This window comes from Diceros bicornis, chromosome 20, assembly GCF_020826845.1.
Source record: "Diceros bicornis minor isolate mBicDic1 chromosome 20, mDicBic1.mat.cur, whole genome shotgun sequence".
Classification (NCBI taxonomy): domain Eukaryota; kingdom Metazoa; phylum Chordata; class Mammalia; order Perissodactyla; family Rhinocerotidae; genus Diceros; species Diceros bicornis.
Window position 1 is genome coordinate 1,907,385 of NC_080759.1, and position 21,621 is coordinate 1,929,005.

The following is a 21,621-nucleotide window of genomic DNA, read 5'->3' on the forward strand; positions in this document are numbered from 1 at the left end:
AAGTCCTATGCAAACTTGTTGCTAGACAGCAACTTGAAACTTGGAATCAGAAAGTGCTTCTTCAAAGGTACGTGCCATTTCTTCACAAAGCACCAAACATTAATCTGTGCCAAAACTTCTTTAGTAATTATGTGATCCTTACGAGATGGAAGTAAGGAAGACGGAGCATGAAGTTATTTCCAGGACTTGCAGTCATACCCAGTTTTTCTTAGCTGTGGGATTCTTTGCAAGTCTTATACAAACTTGTTACTCGACAACAACTTGCAACTTGGAATCTGAAAGTGTTTCTTCAAAGGAACTTGCGATTTCTTCTCAATGCCCAAAAAGGGAATCTTTGACAAACTTTTTTAGGAATTATGTCATCCCTACTAGATGGAAGTAAGGGAGATAGGGCATGAAGACATTTCTAGGAGTTGAAACATGCCCACTTTAGCTCATCTCTGGGAATTTTTGCAAGTCCTATACAAACTTGTGGCTAGACAACAATTGCAACTTTGAATCCGAAAGTGCTTCGTCAAAGGAACATGCTATATCTTCTCAAGGCACCAAACGTTAATCTCTAGCAAAACTTCTTTAGGAATTATGTCATCCTTATTAGCTGTACGTAAGGGAAATGGGGCATGCAGTTATTTCCGGACATAGAGACCTACTCACTGTAGCTAAGTTCTGGCAATCTTTGCCAGTGCTATACAAACTTTCTTCTACACAGCAGCTTACAACTTCGAATGAGAAAGTGGTTTCTCAAGGGAACGTGTTATTTCTTCTCAATGTCCTAATTGGGAATCTGTGTCAAACCTTTATTAAGAATTATATAAACCTTACTAGATGGAAGAAAGGGAGATGGGGCATGAAGTTATTTCTAGGAGTTGGATACAGACCCACGTTAGTCCAGCTCTGGGAATCTTTGCCAGTCCTATACAAGGTTGTTGCTAGAGATCAACTTGCTGCTTGGAATCAGAAACTGCTTCATCACTGGAACGTGCTTTTTCTTCTCAAGACACCAAGTATTAATCTCTCCCAAAACATCTTTAGGAATTATGTGATCCTTACACGATGGAAGTATTTGAGATGGACCATGATTTTATTTCCATGACTTGAAGTCATACCCAGTTTTTCTCAGCTGTGGGCATCTTTGCAAGTCCTACAGAACTTGTTGCTTGACAGCAACTTGCAACTTAGAATCAGAAAGTGTTTCTTCAAAGGAACGTGCTATTTCTTCTCAATGCCCAAAAAGGGAATCTGAGACAAAACTTATTTAGGAATTATGTGATCCTTATTAGCTGTAAGTAAAGGAAATGGGGCATGCAGTTATTTCTAGGAGATAGAGACATACTCACTTTAGCTCAGTTCTGGAAATCTTGGCCAGTCCTATGCAAACTTGTTTCTACGCAGCATCTTACAACTTGGAATGAGAAAGTGCTTCCTCAAGGGAATGTGCTATTTCTTCTCAATGCCCTAATTGGAAATCTGTGTCAAACTTTTTTTAGGAATTATGTGATCCTTATGAGATGGACGTAAGAGACATGGGGCATGAAGTTATTTCCCGGACTTGGATTCTTACCCAGTGCTTGCTCAAAGGAACTTGCAATTTCTTCTCAATGCCCATTTGGGAATCTGTGACAAATCCTTTTTAGGAAATATGTGATCCTTACTAGATGGAAGTAAGGGAGATGGGCCATGAATTTATTTCTAGGAGTTGAAGACATACCCACTTATGCTCATCTCTGGGAATCTTTGCAAGTCCTATACAAACTTGTTGCTAGGCAGCAACTTGCAACTTGGAATCAGAAAGTGCTTCTTCAAAGGAATGTGCTATTTCTTCTCAAGGTACCAAACTTTAATCTGTCCCAAATCTTCTTTAGGAATTATGTGATCCTTACTAGGTGGAAGTAAGTGAGATGCGGCTTGAAATTCTTTCCAGGAATGGGTGCTATATATGGCTTGGCTTACCTCAACTCTGGATTGCCAGTCCTATAGTAACCTGTTGCCATACCTGCCCTGAGAAGCCATGATCAAGACACTGTCTTCTGAAAGACATTTGAGATTCTTTCTCAAGGACCAAAAATGGCATCTTTTTCTTAACCTGGTTTACGTGTCTGATCATTACAAGATGGAAGGGAGAGAGTTCAGGCACAAAGCAATTTTTAGGAATGGATGTCACACCCAGTTTCGCTCAGCTCAAGGTATTACTGCCAGTCCTATACAAACATTTTGCCAGACAGCGACTTGGAACTTGAAGAAAGAAAGTGCCAACTCAAAGAAATGTGTAATTATTTCTGAAGTCCCAAAATGGTAGTCTGTGCCAAACTTGTTTAAGTATTATGTGAGCCTTATTAACTTGCACTAAGGGAGATGCGGCATGAATTTATTTCCAGGAATGGGTGCTATACATGGTTTGGCTCAGCTCCACTCTGGATTGTCAGTCCTCTACAAACCTGTTGCCAGAGCTGCCCTGAGAAGCCGGTATCAGAACATTGTCTTCTGAAAGACATGTGAGAATCCTTCTCAAGGGCCGTAAATGGCTTCATGTTCTAAACTTCGTTTAGGTATGTGATCCTTATGAGATGGAAGGGAGAGTGATCAGGCACAAAATCATTTTCAGGAAAGGGTGTCATACCCAGTTTAACTCAGCTCTAGCTATGTTTTGCAGTCCTATACAAACTTGTTGCTAGACAGCGACTTGCAACTTGGAATCAGAATGTGCCTCCTCAAAGGAACGTGCAAATCCTTCTCAAGGCCCCAAAGAGCATTCTGAGCCAAATCTTGTTTAGGTACTATGTGATCCTTACTAGATTGAAGGAAGTGAGATGGGGCATCAAGTTATTTCCAGAAATGAGTGCTAGACATGTTTTGGCTTATGTCTACTCTAGATTTCCCGTCCTATACAAACCTGTTCCCAGACGTGACCTGACAAGCCTGATTCAGAACTCTGCCTTCTGAAAGTCATGTGAAAATCCTTCTCAAGGGCTGTAAATGCCATCATGTTCTAAACCTGGTTTCAGTGTATGATCTTTGCGAGATGGAAGGGAGAGGGATCTGGTACAAAGTTATTTTCTGGAGTGGGCATCATACCCAGTTTAGCTAAGCTCTAGGTATGATTGCCAGTCCTATGCAAACTTGTTGCTAGACAGCGACTTGGAACTTGGAATCAGATACTGCCTTCTCAAAGGAACGTGAGATTCTTTGTGAAGGCCCAAAACGTGAATCTGTACCAAAATTTGTTTAGGTATTATGAGATACTAGCTGGAAGGAAGGTAGATGGGGAATGAAGTTATTTCCAGGATTGTGTGCTAGACCTGGTTTGCCTCAGGTCCACTTTGGATTTCCAGTCCTATACAAACCTCTTCCCTGATCAGCACTGACAAGCCATGATCAGAACACTGCCTTCTGAAAGGCATGTGAGAATCCTTCTCATGTGCCATATATGGCATCATGTTGTAAACCTGGTTTCACTGTGTGATCCTTACGAGATGTAACGGGGAGAGATCAGGCACAAAGTTATTTCCAGGAATGGGTGTCATACCAAGTTTAGATCACCACTGGTATGATTGCCCATCCTATACAAACTTGTTGCTAGACAGCGACTTGGAACTTGGAATGAGAATGTGCCTTCTCAAAGGAACGTGTGATTCCCTCTGAAGTCCCTAACTGGGAACCCGTTCCAAATGTTGTTCAGTTACTACTTGATCCTTACTAATTGGAAGGAAGAAGTGGCTGTGCAGTTGCCGTGCCCAGGTGAGGCTCACCCCGAGGCGGTCGTGAGGGTGGTGGGTGGAATTGGGATGGCGTGTGTGTTGGCACCAGCAGTGGCGACAGAGACTCAGAGATCAGGGATCTCTCTCTCTCTCTCTCTCTCTCTCTGTCTTTCTGTCTCTCTCTCTTTTTCTCTCTCAGGGACCTGAGGAGAGGAGGTTGGCATGCCCTGCCCACCTCACTTACCTCTCCCCTGGGCCCTTCTTTCTCAGGCCACTCCAGGAGCCCTGCGGGCTTGGATTCCACCCATCAGACCAAGGGTACATGTGCAGCCACCGGGACCTGTGGCGGGCCTCAAGAGTCCTCAGTTGAGGCCCCGCCGACTGCCAGGCTCTGACCGGGTGGGGCTCTCTTTCTTGCCTGCCAGATTCAGGTGAAGAAGGAATGCCGCCCTTCTTTACTTGGCTTCAGCTGTTGTCTCCCTCCATTCCCCCACTTCCACTCAACTGGCTGGCTGCTTCCCTTCTTTGGAAGCGGTGGTCTGCCCCTGGTGGCCAAAGGCAGACTGGGGTGGGAGGTCAAGGCTCTGTTTCAGCCAGCTGTTTTGTGCCAGGCCTCATTTCATCCTGGAAAGACAGAACCATAGCGTCACCCCAGGCCTGCACTTTTTGACTCCAACCAGGTGGAGGAAAGGCTCTGTGGAGTCCGAAGGGCTGAGACAGGCATATGGCAATGTAATGAGTGTGGCCCAAGCAGGCCTCAGGCCTAGGGACCCGAGCCCACACTGGGCACACCCTTCCAGCATCAGGTCCCAGCCTCTTCTCTGGAGTTGGGAAGGCCTGGCCTTCCTAGTGCCCAGGTTATGGCTCTGAGGAGAAATCCATGATGGAGGGCATGTGTAAGGTCCTCTGCCTGAGGGTGCAGGTGCAGTGCCCATGGCGACAGCAAGGCTGGCTCGGCTTGCCTGCTTTCTCCAAAGGAGGCTGGCCAACCAGTCAAAGCAGCCACCTGGTCCATGCCCCTTTTGAGTGGACAAGTTCTGGAGGAAAATGCTCTGGGGCCTGGCACCAAGATTCCTTGGATGTGTGCTGGGCCCCATCAGAGCAGGAAGCAGCCTGGCAACCAGTGTGCCAGACCTGAGATCTGGTCTCCCACACCTGCATCCCTGTCCAACCCAGACCTCTCGAGGGAGGACGATGGTCTTGGCAGTGGTGAGTGAGGTAGGACTGGCAGTAAGACTTTCCTGGGATGCTCCGGGAGAGGGGGCCAGGGGATGGCCTGCCCCTGGCCAGGACTGCGGGACTGACCCAGCTCAGGGCTGTCAGGGGCAGAGAGAGAATCACCCTCTGCCCCTTCCCTTTAGGTTCTTATGGCAGGCCAAATGCTTAACAAATCAGATTATCTGGAGAAAATAATACCAAGCTTAAGCACGTGTGTACATGGGGGAAACCAGGGAAACTGAGTCTCTAAACACAATGGCAGAGATTCTCCTCTTATATCCTATCTTCACCCAAAAACAAAGGAGGATTTTGGGGATGGGGTTTTGGGATTAGAGAGAGGCAGAAGATAATTATCATGGAGTGGGACATGTAAACAATTGTCTGAACCATTTCCCCTGCACTGGGTTCAGGTCCAGAAGGGACAGCATGGAGGTGACCAGGAACTGGCCTCTCTGTGGTGGGGCTGGCCCAAGACAGCAGTGGTGGTGGGTGGAAGTGGGATGGCATCTGAGTTGGTACCAGCCATGGTGACAGCGACTCAGAGATGAGGGATCTCTCTGTCTCTCTGTCTGTCTGTCTCTCTGTCTCTCTCTCGGGCACCTAAGGAGAGGAGGTTGGCATGTCCTGCCCACCTCGCCTACCTCTCCCATGAGCCTTTCTTTCTCTGGCTGCTCCGGGAGCCCTGCAGGCTTGGGTTCAAACTGTCAGGCCAAGGGCGCAAATATGGCTGCCGGGGCCTAGGGCAGGCATCGGGGGTCCTCAGTCAAGGCGCCGCCTGCCCTCCAGGCTCTGACAGACTGGGGTGCTCTCTTGCGCCCACCAGGTACAGGTGAATAAGGTGCACCAACGTTCTTGACTTGGCTTCAGGTGTTGTCTCCTTTCCATCCTCCGCTTCCACTCAGCTCGCAGGGTGCTTCCCTTCTTTGGAAGCAGTGGTCTGGCTCTGGTGGCCAAAGGCAGACTGGGGTGCCAGGCCAAGGTTTTGCCTCAGCCAGCTGCTTCGTCCCGGGCCTCATTTCTTCCTGGAAAGACAGAACCACAGCCTCACCCCACGCCTGAACTTTTCAACTCCAACCAGGTGGAGGAAATGCTCTGTGGAGTCAGAAAGGCCGAGACAGGCATAGGACAAAGCAGTGAGTGTGGCCCCAGCAGGCTACAGGCCTAGGGAGCCGGGGCCACACTAGACAAGCCCTTCTGATGACAGGTCCCAGCCTCTTCTCTGGAGTCAGCAAGGCCTGGCCTTCTTAATGCCCAGGCCACGGCTCTGGGGAGAAATCCATGATGGAGGGCACACATGAATCCCTGTGCCTGAGGGCCCAGGTGCCATACCCAGGGCAGACTGCAAGGCTGTCTCGGCTCGTCTGCTTTGTCCAAAGGAGTCTGGCCAACAAGCTGAACCAGCCACGTGTGCCAGGCCCCTTTCAAGGGGACAAGTTCTGGAGCAAAGAGCCCTGGGGCCTGCCGCCAAGTTTTCTGGGGCTTGTTCTGGGCCCCGTCAGAGGAAGAAGCAGCCTGGCAACCGGTGTGCCAGACCTGAGATCTGGCGCCCTACCACACCCGAGTTCCATTCCTGCCCAGGCCTCCCAAGGGAGGAAGACGGACTTGGCAGTGGCGAATGTGGTGGGGCTGGTGCTGAGCATTTCCTGGGATGCCCCAGGAGAGGGCGCCTGGGGATGGGCTACCCCTGGCCAGGTCTCAGGGACCAAGCCAGCTCAGAGCTGTCGGGAGCAGAGAGAGAATCCCCCTCCGCACTTTCCCTTAAGGTTCTTATGACTGGCCAAATCATTAACAAGTCAGGTTAGCTGGAGAAAATAGTACCAAGCTTAAGAACTTGTGTACATGGGAGAATCCCAGGAAACTGAATCTCTCAGCACAGTAGCAGAGATTGTCCTGTTGAATCCTATTTTCCACTAAAGACAAAGGAGGATGTTGAGGGTTAGGTTTTGGGATTTGAGAGGGGAAGAAGACAATTCCCATGGAGAGTGACATGTAAATGTTTCTCTGAACCCTTTGCCCAGCACTGGGGTCAGGTCCAGAAGGGCCAGAATGGAGAGAATCAGGAACCGGCCTCTCTGTGGTGGGGTTGGAATGGGTGAGGGCATGGGGGTGGTGGGGGAAGTGGTATGGTATATGAGATGTCACCAGCGGTGGCGGCAGAGACTAATGGTCTGGGATTTCTCTCTCTCTATCTCTCTCTCTCTGTGTTTCTCTCTCTCTGTGTCTCTCTCTCTCTCTGTCTGTCTCAGGGACCTGACAAGAGGAGGGGGGCATGCCCTGCGCACCTTGCCTACCTCTCCCATGGGCCTTTCTTTCTCTGGCCCCTCCTGGGGCCCTGTGTGCTTGGGTTCAACCTGTCAGGCCAAGGGTGCATGCGTGGCCACTGGGGCCTATGGTGGGCCTTGGGGGTCCTTAGTGAAGGCTCCCCCCATCTGCGAGACTCTGACCAGCTTGGGCATTCCCTCATGCCTGCCAGGTGCAGGTGAAGAAGGTGCACAGCCATTCTTGACTTGGCTTCAGGTGTTGTCTCTCTCCCATCCCCCACTTCCACTCAGCTCGCAGGCTGCTTCCCTTCTTTGGAAGCGGTGGTCTGGCCCTGATGGCCAAAGGTGGACTGGGGTGCGAGGTCAAGGTTCTGCCTTGGCCAGCTGCTTCGACCCAGGCCTCATTTCTTCCTGGAAAGACAGAACCATGGCCTCACCCCACGCACGCACTTTTTGACTCCAACCAGATAGAGGAAAGGCTCTGTGGAGTCAGAAGGGCTGAGACAGGCATACAGCAAAGCAGTGAGTGTGGCCCCAGCAGGCTACAGGACTAGGGAGCCAGGTCCATGCTGGGGAATCCCTTCCAGCGACAGGTCCTAGTCTCTTCTCTTGAGTTGGCAAGGCCTGGCCTTCCTAGTGCCCAGGCCACAGCTCCAGGGAGAAATGCACGATGGAGGGCACCTGTGAGACCCTGTGTCTGAGGGCCCAGGTGCCACACCCAGGGCAGACTGCAACGCTGGCTTGGCTCGCCTGCTTTGTCCAAAGGAGGCTGGCCAACCAGCCGAACCAGCCGAACCAGCCACATTTGCCAGGCCCCTTTCAAGGGGACAAGTTCCGGAGCAAAGAGCCCTGGGGCCTGCCGCCAAGTTTTCTGGGGCGTGTGCTGGGCCCCGTCACAGGTGGAAGCAGTCTGGCAACCTGTGTGCCAGACATGAGATCTGGCAGTCTCCCACACCTGGGTCCCTGCCCCACCCATGCCTACCTTCATCGAGGGAGCACGACGGTCTTGGCAGTTGCGAGTGTAGGTAGTCATTAGAGACTTAACTTGGACTTGTAGTAAAAGAGCCTAACATAAGAACATTGGGCTTGGGCTCTGCCATTTGTAACCTGGGTGAGTTTCCTAGCCTGTGTACCCAGTCTCTTCATCTATAAATTGTGAGAAGAAAAACATCTACTACATCTGGATATTTTGAGTGTTATGTGCGTTAATGTATGTTCAAGCGCAGAATTAACATTCAGAGTGTAGTCCCTGGCTCAGAAGAACTGTTTGATGCTATTATCATAATTATCATTATTTCACGTCCTTATCATCCTCGTGAGTTGCCTGTAAAACCAACCATTATCCACAGTGTCAACAGTTTTCTTCCTGGTCCCTGCTTAAAGGCCTGCAGTTGGTGCCTCGTGCTCTTAATCTCCTGTTTTTATCCCAGTCCTTGTAGGGATACATTTATTCCTTTCTTCTTTGCACTAAGGTGCTGAATTGGGGGCCCACACCCAACCCTGCATGTTCTTTTAATATCCGATGCTTTTGAAACACTTATTACTGTTTACCTGGTGGATTATACTCCCTCACATGAACAACGTACAGAAGATAGGATGTAGGAATCGTTACATGTAGGACTCTGAGTTTATCATAACACAGATTACAGTTGATCAAGGACCAAAGTAGTGTTCCTTAATGCAAAAATCTTCAGAGATGAGTGTGTTCTAATGTGACACCACCTGAAAATAAAACAAGCACATAAAAGCATAAGTAGTTTTAAAAGGAAAAGCACACAACTAAAAGAATTGATCCCATTAAATACACTATTCTATTTGTTTATGTATCAAATTATTGATAGGAAATAGCCAGGTGTAGAGATAGTAGAATTGAAGAATTTCATAGAGAATTATTTAACAATTGTTCATATCTTGTGTTTTACATCTTTGATTAGGGTAATATTTTCACCTTTTCCTTTCCTGGTGTCTCTATCTTTCTCAACTTTTCCAAGAGATATATTTATATTATCCTCTAAAATTTTAGAGAAATTTTTAAAAAGTTCTGAAACATTTTAATTTGTATTAAATTAATGTTGTTGATTTTGTATATTGGAATAGCACTAGATTGCAAGTTAATTAGTGATAATTCGAGATTTAGTTTGGTAAAAGATGGTAGTTGGAATTAATACCAGGATGTTTGTAACCTAGTTTTTCTTCATTATTTGATGTAGTTTTCAAAGTGCCAGAGCTGGTCATTTTTAATATAATAAAGAGTCTCATTTTAAAATATGTGTTCCTGGAGAGGGTGATGGAAGTAAGTAGAAAATAATTTACTGTAGTGACTTGTTTTTCTCTAATGGATCTGTTATAAACCCAACAGCCATATAGCATTCTTTTGTCCAAATGACCTGATGGCACATAAATTTTCTTGCTGTGAATCGAGCAATCTGGGATCACACTATCTTCTCCCTCTTAGTCAGGCTTTCAGTTGTAACAGTGACATTGTCAATAATATAGTGACAAATTTGCACACAGTCTAATATTTACTAAAATATATATATATCAATTGCAAACTTTGATAACATAATTGTTAAGTAAGGAACTATTTGCAGTGCACTTAAGAACTGATTGCTACACATTACTGTGTAGTGACATCATGGTTAAAACCATTCTTTGCAACATGTGGCCCATTTCAATTTTATTTTAAAGGAAAAGGTTCAATAATCTTTCTCTTTTTGAAGAAGAAAGAATTGCATTTCCATCTTAGAAAATTGAGAACTTGTTTTTTGCCTTCGTTTTTCTCTTCAGCTCTTTATATTGCTTATTAATTCACATGTCCAGTTACTTCAGATTCATGGTGCTACCTCCTCTGCCTTTTTCATGGCTCTCACTTTAATGTTTTCATAATCCCGTCTGTGAGAGAGGTTTCTCTCCACCTTCATATATCAAGGAAGGAACTGACCCTCCTTTATGTGAACTTGGAGACAGAGGCCAAAGTGAAGCCTCAGTGCCCCTCCCCACCAGTGAGCGGCAGAAGGGCTGCAGATTCCTGTGAATCTTTTTCTCCCCTCCTGGCTCTCTACATAGTTGGCATTGTCTCCATGGAGGAGCCCAGCTTGTTACAATGGAATTTTTGAAGTCTATAGGAGCTGGCTGAAGGATGAGACTGGCTAGAAAGGACACCAACAAGCAGTGTGTTCCTAAAGTTGGTGGCAGAAACATTAAGAAGAAGAAAACCTTTGCATTTATCTTCTTTTGTCTTTATCTTCTCGCTCTTTGTTTTCCTTTACTTATATGGTACAAACCCTGTCCACCCCCCATGGCGGTTTTTTGTTCCCTCAAATCCCCAGTACTTAGCTGTATATCTTGGTTGTGGTTCAACCCCTGGTGGTTCTTTTTCCTAGAGTCCCCTTGCATTTTATACATATCTCTTTAGTTCAAATTATTTCTGTAATGTAATTTATCTGTTTATACATATCTGTCTTCCTTGCAGACCCCCAACATTTCAAGACCTTTGGGCACATAGTATATACTTAAGTATTTGAGTGAATCAATGAAGATCTTTTGTGGAATAAGATCTAAATAAATAAAATACCTACCCAGCACACGAATGCAAGCATTTGAGAGAGAGTTTTGTGTCTGCTGAAGCAGGCTGTGGACAAGTTTAGGGGCTCAATGCCAAGGTTACTCAATAGATTTAGATAAAATGAAAGAGATAATTAACTTCAGTTTTAAAATTCATGGAGAACAGGAGCAGGATATCTAGGTGTGACTCAGGACTTGATCATTCTTGTTGCATCTTTGAAAAATCCAGTGCTTTATCTTTCTATGAACATGTGACTGGCCAAGAGAGTGAACAGAGGACTGGCTTTTAGAAAGGCTATTTTGTCACAGGAAATCCTGGAGGAAAATATATGGAAGGAGAGCTGGTAGAAACATGGCAGAAACTTTTTGTGTAGAAACCCTAAAAATTGTGTTTACATGCTGGCTGAAAGAATTGTAATCCAACTTTTCTCCAATATAGATTTGAGCAGCTTTTAAATATCTAGGTATACAAAAGGATTACAATGGAAAATAGATCAAACCTAAAGGAATTTAGGATGGAACAATGAAATGAAGCTGAAATAAGCCAGTGCACTGAAATGTGTTTCAGAAGGACCTGCAGTTTTTTTTTTTTAATGTTTTAATTTTTTTTGTGTGTGTGTGTGTGAGGAAGATCAACCCTGAGCTAAAATCCATACCTCTCCTCCTTTTTTTGCTGAGGAAGACTGGCCCTGAGCTAACATCCGTCACCAATCCTCTTCCTTTTTTTCCGCCAAAGCCTCAGCAGATAGTTGTATGTCATAGTTGCACATCTTTCTAGTTGCTTTATGTGGGATGCAGCCTCAGCTTGGCCAGAGAAGCAGTTCGTCGGTGCGTGCCTGGGATCCGAACCCAGGCTGACAGTAGCAGAGCTTGGGCACTTAACCACTAAGCCATGGGGCTGGCCCGAGGACCTGCAGTTTTTAAAAGTAGTTGGAAATGTATCCCTCAGGTTTAAAGTAGAAAGGGAAATGGGAACAATTCTCTATCATCTCATGTCCATGAGATTAAAAGCAACAGTCTCTCAGAGAAGCAAAACTTTTCTGGCCTCTAATGTCCCAAAAAAGTGTTTTGAATGGTGCCTAATGAAAGAGATTCTGTGTGACGTAATGCAAATACAGTGTCATCAGCTCATTTTCAAGTTTAGTTCAAACACTTTAGGACACGTTCGGTTGAGGCAATGCAGAATTCTATAAGGGGCCAAGGAAGAGGCTGACAGCATTCCCTCTCTCAGCTTCTCACTTGAAGGGAGAAAATGTTCTTGAACAGAATGACCATGTCTCCTAAAGATAATGCTCCATCTTCAATTTTTCTTTTTGTAAACTCAGCCCACATTTCCCCTTACATATGCAAGCTAAAGCCTGAGTGTAGACATCCTTTGTTGGCAATGAGGAGCAGATCCATGCTATTAAATGATCAAATAGGCAGAACATACGGTTGGGCCCTTTCAGGAAAATTACAGGTTCAACCCCACCTTCATTGGTGGAGGACATGGTATACCAGAATTAAAATATCTACCATTTATTATGTAGTTAATCATAAATCATGTTATTTAAATGAAATTTAATGAATTCTTCTTCTATTAAGTTGACTAGACTTTAGTCAACCTGATGTATAATTTCATATAGGTGCATTTTTACTTAAAATGTAAAACTCTTTAGAGACAGCTTCATTCAGTTTTAGAGGTGTATTTTGTATATTTTGGTGTGATTTTATTTATTTTCCTTCATAGCAGAGAGGCACATCCTAGTCTTTTTCTTGCTGCCCTCTCTCTACAAGATAAAACTCATCCAAGTTTATTTTGTTTTTTAAGGCATAGGCTTACTTTGTGATGATACAGAGATCATTTCTGAAACATATTTAGAACTGTGGGGAGCCCAGAATTTTAGATTATGCTCAGAATTTTGTGATGTAACTTCAAAAAAAATGGAACATTTAAAGTTTTGCCAGGAAAGTTTTCTCCTACTTTGCTTCACAGTAATTAAAAAAAAAAAACTGTTTAGTTTCTTAATTCTTCAGAAGGGTGAGTGAAGGATTTGGCAGGTTTAAATGTACCCTTGAGAGAGCTCTCTCTGAGTTACTCTTTCAAAGCAACCATCCCAGTTGATGAATATTTAATGGGGACTCTGTCAGTCCCAGAGATGAGAGAGGCAGTTCCTGAAGCTCCAGCAGGTACTGGGAGAGGAGAGCACTGATAAGCAGTGCCATCAGAGCTTGGATGAAGCGTGGTCATTCTCAAGATGTTGGAACTGAGTGGAGTTCTCAAATGCAGCCCAGGGACTCTAGACCTGAGCCCTGTTCAGAAGCCAGTTGAGTTGTCATTTTCTCTGAGCATGGTGTTGTCGGGGAAGAGGGAGGAGCCCCCTCTTCCCTTTTCCTTAAGGTTCTTCTGGCTGGCCAAATAATTAAAAGACAGGTTAGCAGGAGAAAATAATACCAAGTATAATAACATGTATACATGGGAGAAACCAGGGAAACTGAGTTTCTCAACACAATGGCAGCGATTCTCATCTTAAATACCATCTTCAGCTAAAGACAAAGGAGGATGTTGGTGTAGGTAGTGTTTTCGGATTTCAGAGGGGAAGAATGCAATTCACAAGGAAAGGGCAATGTAAATATTTGTCAGAAAATTCTTTACAGGGCTGCCTATAGAGAATGTGGTTAGAGAGACAGAAATCACAGTAATCAAGAGTATATAAGGCCGGCCCCGTGGCTTAGCGGTTAAGTGCATGCACTTCGCTACTGGCGGCCCAGGTTCAGAACCCAGGTGCGCACCGATGCACCGCTTGTCCAGCCATGCTGTGGCCGCGTCCCACATACAGCAACTAGAAGGATGTGCAACTATGACATATAACTATCTACTGAGGCTTTGGGGAAAAAAAGGAGGAAGATTGACAATAGATGTTAGCTCAGAGCCGGTCTTCCTCAGCAAAAAGAGGAGGATTAACATGGATGTTAGCTCAGGGCTGATCTTCCTCACACACACAAAAAAAGTATGTACATTTAAGACCTCTCCTTCTGTACTGATAAGAGTTTCCAGAGACAAGGCCATACCCCCCCTTCCCAGTACATGGAGGGAGATACCTTTACAAATGTAAATATTTGGTAAACAGAACATTGAAAAGAATGGCCTTATTGAGGACCCTGCCAGGCTGTCCATACCCAGAGTTAAATTCCCTTAGGCAGTTAGTGGGGAAGGTCAAATGTCCGCCAGAGAAAATAATCAAAGTAACGTGATATATTTCAGGGTGGTCAATTTTGATTTCCCACAGTGTGTTCTCTCTGCTCGTGCCCCTTTTTGCCATTTCTCATGCTTCCCCTAACTCTTTCTCTTTCCTACACCTTCTTTCTTCTTTTTTCTCTCTTTCTTACTTTTACTCTATATTATATTCCTTCTCCTTATCATTTTTTTCTTCTTCTCTCATTGTTCTCATTCATTTTCTTTTTATTTTGTAGTACAGTTACTCTGTACATCACTTTCATCTTAAAATCTTGACCCTCTACAACTCCTATACTTCAGCTAGCTATTTTGAAGAGAGTATTTTGATAAATTTCTCTTAGATGTTATAACATGCTGATTCAGGGAAATAAAAACTATCACGAAAGGGATGGGGATGGAGAATGAATTCAGTTCAGGTAGTCATGAAATAAGACAGAGGGAAACTGAGAGCTTAGGTGTGGGTGTTCAAAATATTTCCTGATACATCTTTGTAGTTCATTGGTGTGGTAAACTGCACACAGTCTTATTTACTGTTGGAGCCCAGAAGTTTGCTCCTCTGGGCAAGTCAGCATGTCTTGGCCTATAGAAAAGACTCTAGGAAACACTGCCTGCATTTCTAATGTAAAGAGCTGTTCGTGTTCCACCAGGAGACCCTTTGGGCTCTTCCCTGCACTATCTGAATAGAAACAGAGGAAGAGAAGCTTTTCTCAATCTGCACAAAGCCGGGACCCTATCTTGAGTTTGAGAGGATTTGCATGTGACTGAAAACACAAGTGTTCCAGAGTTTGGATTTGCTTTAATAGGATCTATTGGCTGGCTTTGATGTTAAAGGTCTTTATTCAAAATTGACTACCTCTAGTGCTAAGTTCAGAGTGGAGATTTGTCAGTATAAGAGAGAAGAATCCCTTTTTGATTAACTCAGTGAAATATAGTATTTGGGAAAATGGTTATATTTGAAGGCCACTTGTTAATATTCTGTTGCCACAGTGACATCTGTTGGTAAGTGACTACTTCATGTTATTCTTAATCATTTCTGTTTGAAAGACACACCTTGAGCTTGATAAATAAATGGCAAGCAATAGGATATATTGGAGTATATGAGGAAGCCATTTGGGGTAAAGCTAATTCGGCCTGAATTTGTTTTTCCAAAAAGGCCTGTGGCCTGCATTGTGTAACTGCTTTGCCATGTCCCAAAGAGAAGAGTAAATGCCTTTAAGATAAGGATGCAACTTCCCCGCCACTGGCATTGCCTTAAGGATAAGCATTTCTCCCTAATCTAGGATTTGATTGCTGCAGTCATCCTGTGACCACCCAGCTCCAGACAACAGACCTGACACCAGCCAAGCCCATCGAGACAGCAGACCTGCTCCCCGCTGTGTCCATCTATATCTATTCTGGCAGGGCAACCTGGCAGGGCGGATCTTCTTATAGTAAAAGAGACATTGCAATCATATGTGATACTTTCTCTTTGACAGTATGTAACTGCTCTGTACACCCCACTTCTTTGTTGCCCTTCCTTCCTTAGAGAAGGAAGGCCCCGGGCCACGGTCCTCAAAAGTTGGCTCATAATAAACTCACCCCAATTTTGATTTATAGTTTGATTATGGATTATTTACATCGACAAGCTGACATGCAGGAAGTAGTAAAGGCACAGTGGTATCTGTGTTGCCAGATATAAAATCTTTCCTCCCTCTTTCCCTTCCCAGGATGCCCACTCTTCATGGTTTCACCTACTTCCATGCTGTGCTCATTCTTCTGATTACTCCTTTCATTCCCTCCTACAATTACTCAACAAATATTTAAACACCTACTCTATGCCAGGCTTGGGATACACTAAGGAAAAAATTTTCTACAAAATCTCTGTCTTCACAGAGTTTGTTTTTGTTGGGTAAGAGAGATAATGGCTAAGTAGGCAGACAAGTGAATTACATAGTCTATCATGTGATGATCTGTTTCATGAAGAAGGTAAGTGACAGGCAATGGGGAGAGCTAGGGAATGAGTGGGTTGCTACTTTAGAGAGCCCAGGGAGGCTGGAGCAAGGCCCAGAGGGAAGAGACAGGGCAGGAGGACATGCAGATGTCCCAGGGCTGCAGAGATGCTGTGGAGGGACTGTGACTCGGATGTCAGTGGGCAGCAAGAAGCCAGTGTGGCTGGAGCACAGTGAGCAAGAGCAGAAATGCAGAGAAGGTTTGAGATGTCAGGGAGGGTGAGCAGATGAAAGAAGGCCCCTGGGCCCATCAAAATTGTGCTGTAAGTGAAATGAAAACTTTCAATGTCATTTAACTATACGTTATACAATTTAGGTAGTAAATACCTTTTGTTTTTCTATAGCCTTGTCACGTACATCAACTAAAATGTTGCTAAATTGGGAATGTCTAAATTATCCCCAGGAGTGACTGCTGTATCTTGTCAGGTGTCTGGTCTGCACAGCAGTCGGAGGTGGGAGTGACGTGACAGTCAGGAGATGAAGTCTAGTCTTCAGGTTGCCACCAACTGCTTGTGTTATGTCTCATCTGTAAAACGTGGAGGATGGAAAAGACGAGTGGTTTTCAGACTCCGATCCATGGAGCACTGGGGATTCCTGAAGGCTTTTTGTTTTTCTTCTTATGTTTGTAAACATCGCTGCAAGCTTCACGTAGAAGAAAGTGTCCCCTAGCTTTAAAAAGATTCCTAGACTTGGTTATCCCTCAGGTTTTCCAGTATGAAGAATTTGCAGTCTCACAGACTCCTAAAGGACAGACTAAAGGAGCACAATCCCTTTCTCCCGAATGTCTCTGGTGACAGTGCTCATCATCTCTCATTCAAACCAGAAGGTGATTTGTCAATAGTGAGATGTGGCATTTGAGACCCCATCCTTCAAGATGGCTGAGTTGTCATCTATCATTGTACAGACTTACGATAAGTGAATAATATAAAAAGTGAATGTCTCAGCAGGTACTTTCTGGCACAAAATAGAAACTAGGAATTGAGAAAAGTAATTATGATTGATGTCTGTCAATAAGGGCATAGGGCTATTCTAATTCCAAAAGTAATTAACTGCATGAGTGTTAGTCACTGTACATATTAAATATATTGAAAAGCAGTCATGTTCTCATAACACAGAAGTATAACTGGAAGATAAACTGGATATTTTTGGTACTTATAGCTAAAGATATATTTTATTTAGTTCTATTTTCTGATTGAGAAAATGAGAAAATTTATTTTTTAGTATACTGACTATCTTCTTCCTTTCCAACATAGAATCTCAATCTGCTATTTTGGAAACTCCGAAAAAAATGTTCAGATGTTGTTCAACAAGTAAGAAGATCTTGTTAGGATGTGGAATCCTTTTCTCTCTTATTTGTCATAAAATTGTGACAAACTCTGATTTATCTTCCTGTCTGCCCAGCTGGCTAGGCCACCTTGTTTCTCTAAGCCTGCAGGGGAATCCAATCAGGTGGAAGGGGATGTTTTCTTCCACTTAGACTTTGCAGAGGAAATCAACCTTGAAGTGGAACTGAGCACATGCTTTTCAGAAGCTGCATCATTCTCTACCCAGCCAGAACATTGGACCTGACAACAACTGGATCCAGCAGAAAACTGGCCACTCTAGGAGATGTCATGTGGAAATGTGCTTGGTTGGACTAATAATGACAAGGATATGATTTTTAACAAAATCTCTCAGAGCTTTTCTAAAATCAAATAATATTCTTAAGTTGCTTTAGTAGATGAAACATTAGTTAGTGTCTTTTTAATTTTCACAGCTTTTTTTTCTGTTACTAAAGAAGCCACATTTTATGTCTTTTTTTCTTGTACCAAAATGGACTCACTATTAAAAAAAGGAAACCTGCAAGAAAGGAAACACTCATATGGGATAGAAATTGTGGATAGCAGTTGCTACTTTTTATATAAAACTGTTTAATTTATTTATACTTTCTCCCAACTCGGCTTTTGAAAATAACTTAGTATTAGAAATTACCAGTAAGAAGAGGGTGTGCTCTCTTGAGTGTGGTCCAGTAGAAGTCAGGCGACTGAGACATGAGTTCTAGGCCCAGGTCTGTTTCTGGGTAGTGTGTGAAAATGTACTTAGGCTCTCTGGAATGTAGTATTTCTTTCTGTAAAATTAAAGAATTTGATGATTTTTGAAAACTTTTCCAAATATTAAATGACTTCTCTTTTAAAAAGAAGCAGACATATCCTCCTTAAACTTAAAAATTATCAAAAATGTTTTGTGACCTTTCACTTGTCAAGAACAACTGATGTCCCTTTAATTATATTTATTGAAAATAAAGATCATAAAAGTATAAATTTAGGAATCTAATAAATGAATTAGCATAAAAATGATCCAGGAAAAAATTTATGATCAATCAAGATACTACATTATGAAAGTATTACTGCTTATTACAGTATATAAAATTATGACACTAAAATAGCAGGTTTTTCCAGTTTGTAAGTTTATATTGTTACTCACATATCACTATTAACCCTATTATGTTTTACAAGTAATAAAATATCTTGAAAGGAAAAAACAATAAACCAGCAGCCCTGCATTTCACATGAAAGTTGTGCTCCCCTGGAGGGAAAATGAGGATACAACATTGGTCGAGTACTTCATTTTGTAATCCATTGGTGCCTCTCAAAACTATAGCTATTATTGTAAGAGTAAAGATACTCTTAAGAATAGTGCCACAAAACAGGTTTTCCCAGCTTCTTTTTGTCAAAGCTGAGACCTACATCAGGCTGGGGCACTTGAAGAGGCATGGTGGACTCAGCTGAGGGTTACTTAATTACTGTGAGATGATTAGCAAATAGCGAATAAGATGGAGAAAGATTAAAAAGAGGTAAAGGGAAACAAAGCTGGAAATAAGAATAATAGTGCCTTCAAAATATCCTCTCATTATTTTTATAGCTTTTTTTTTTTTTTTGAGGCATGACTAGGATAGTATGTTAGATTTTTCTGAATCCTTATCTCCAGGGCATATATTACTGAGTTCTTCATTATATATGAAAATGCCAAAGAAAATCTGGACAAAAGTATTCTATATTATCAACAAGGACAAAACATGTACAACATGTTAATTTATTATTATTATATTATTTATTATATTTTATATAATTTATATATATAATTATATAATTTTATATTTATTATTATATATTAAGATTCCAGCTGTAATAGTCAAGATATATATTCACGTGTGTAAAATTGTGATGATTTTCTATTTTTCTCGGGCTATGAACCGTGGTAAAATATACAGTAATAAGCAGAAAACCTGATGAACTAGGTGATTTAAAACACCTGATATTACAGCTTGGCCATTCGAGGGTGAAATGGATGAATTTAAATTTCACAGCTTCTCCTTTCTTTGTAGCCAGTGAAGTGTCTGGAAGACAGAAAACACATAAAACTAATTGAGAGTTAACAGTATTTGGAAGCAGTTGAGGTTAAGCACTCGACAATGATGTTCCTTACTTCTGGAGCTATTGACTCTTTGTTATGAGTTTATTGTATAGGCGGGTTCTCTTCTTAGATGATTTGTGTATGTGTCATAGAAGAGAGACAAAGAAGGAGAATTAACTGTCAATCTACTGTGCACCGGTTCCTTTATTGTATTATCTCATGCAATTCTTACAGTAATCTTTTAAAGTAACTATTATAATTCATATTTAACTGATAAAGAAAACCATGTTTACAAAATTGATCAAGGATAAGAGGGAAGATCTGAACATCAGTCTGTTGGGTTTTATGCCTCATATTCTCTCCACCGTGATAAAAATGGTACTTCAACATGGGTACTCACCGTCTGGCTATTTAATACCAGGTCCTGCCAACAGCATTGGATGAGATGAGATGAGAAGTTTATTTCCAAAGTTATTCTACTATATTTAAACTATATTATTTATGAGTCAGATGTCAAGACATGTTTTAGAGGCAGAGAGAGCAACTGATTAGTTCACCTACACATTTTTCAGGTTCACTATAACTTTCGTGTGCCACCTTGTGTCAACTTTACCAACTTTAGTGCTTCACTGTTCTTCTTTAAAAAACTCACAATTTCACTTTTCTTGTAAAGCACCTTGCTGTTTTCTTCTTAGTCACTAGATGGCAGTTCTGTATGTCTGTAAATTACCACTGCAGCAGGAAACGAGAGGTCTTAAGCCAGTTTACTCTGTACAAATGATGGCCATAGGAGGATTTCTGGTCCATCAAGGCTGCCTGTGTTTTTCCGTGGCCGTAACGGGGATGTCTAGGACAGCTTAGTCAGAGGCACGAAGCAGAGTCAGAAAGCATCCTCTAAGTTCTTCTTCAGATGTGCGTTCAGTCACCTGCCCTCTCACCTGAGTACAATGGAGTTTGTTGAATGTGTTCTGACTCTTACTCTCTCTGTAGTTAATAAGTCTGGGAGCTCCATACCCCTAGAAAAAACACATGACTCATAAAGAATTTTCTCAACTAAACGGAGTTGAGGGTTGTGGTGTTGCCAGAGAGTTTGATGCTTAAAGAAAATACAGCTGGTGCTCATGAGGAAGAAAGAGGGTCACCTACTCCTGGAGGGCTTTTATTGATGCTCCTATAGAATGAGCAAGTTTAAAATAAAACCACATTGCTTAAACCTCACTAACTGATTGTTTTATTTTCAAATAATGTGCTCTGAAAATCTGCTATGTCTAAAAAACTATTTCATAAAACTGACACAATTCTGTTTTTTATTCTCTGGTATTTGAAATACTATTAAAACTGTAACTCCTTTAACATTCTACAATATACAAACAGGCAAATATCAATTATATTCTCTAACAATGTTTGCTCCCATGCTAAATATTAATATATGGTAGCAAAACTGGTTACCACCCAGTTTTTAACTAATTTTTTGCTTTTGAAATTACATATAAAATTTGTGTTTTGAAGTATTTTCCTAAAACTCAACATCTTTCTGACATAAGTGGACTAGTTGAGAGGTAACTAGAATGAAATTTGATCTTTAAAACTCTAGCTTTATGTAAGAATTGATAATATCAGGCAGTTGAAAGTTGAGTCTCTCCACATTATATTTATTAATTGTGAATAGCCACATCTATTACCAAGTGCTGAATAATAAAAAGAAATTAAACAATATCAGCACTCTTACCCCACATGTGGTACAGTTTATATGCAAATAAATTCTCAAAGGTCAGAGAAATGCTTATGATTTCAGATAACTGGTAATATACTTGCTCATTCCAGTTTTAACCTCATTTGAAATTGACTTAAAATTCTTCTCTTAGGATCCTGGTCTAATCAGTGCCCCCTGCTCCCCTCAATGCCTCATTTGATTGCAAAGTTATCTGAAGAATTTAATATTCTTTTCCATTTGTTCTCTTTAAAATATCTGTGATAGTGATTTTTATACAATGACCAGTTGGTACAATTTATTATTAGTTTCAGAAACATCTTTATTTAGGAACAAATCAAGGAAATGTAGCCAGAAAAACCCAGGACCCTGTCACCGTAGCCGAATCAATGAACGCAATGACCAGGGACCGAGGAAAAGAAAAGTGGTTTAATTTTGCCAGCAAAATGAGGCTGTAGTGGGCACATGCCCCAAAATCCACAGTCCTCCTGAGGCATTAGGAGTTGAGGCTTTTAAAGGAAAGTCTGTGGGAAATAATATATCCTTGGTGACTGATTATTTGTTGGAGGAGTGA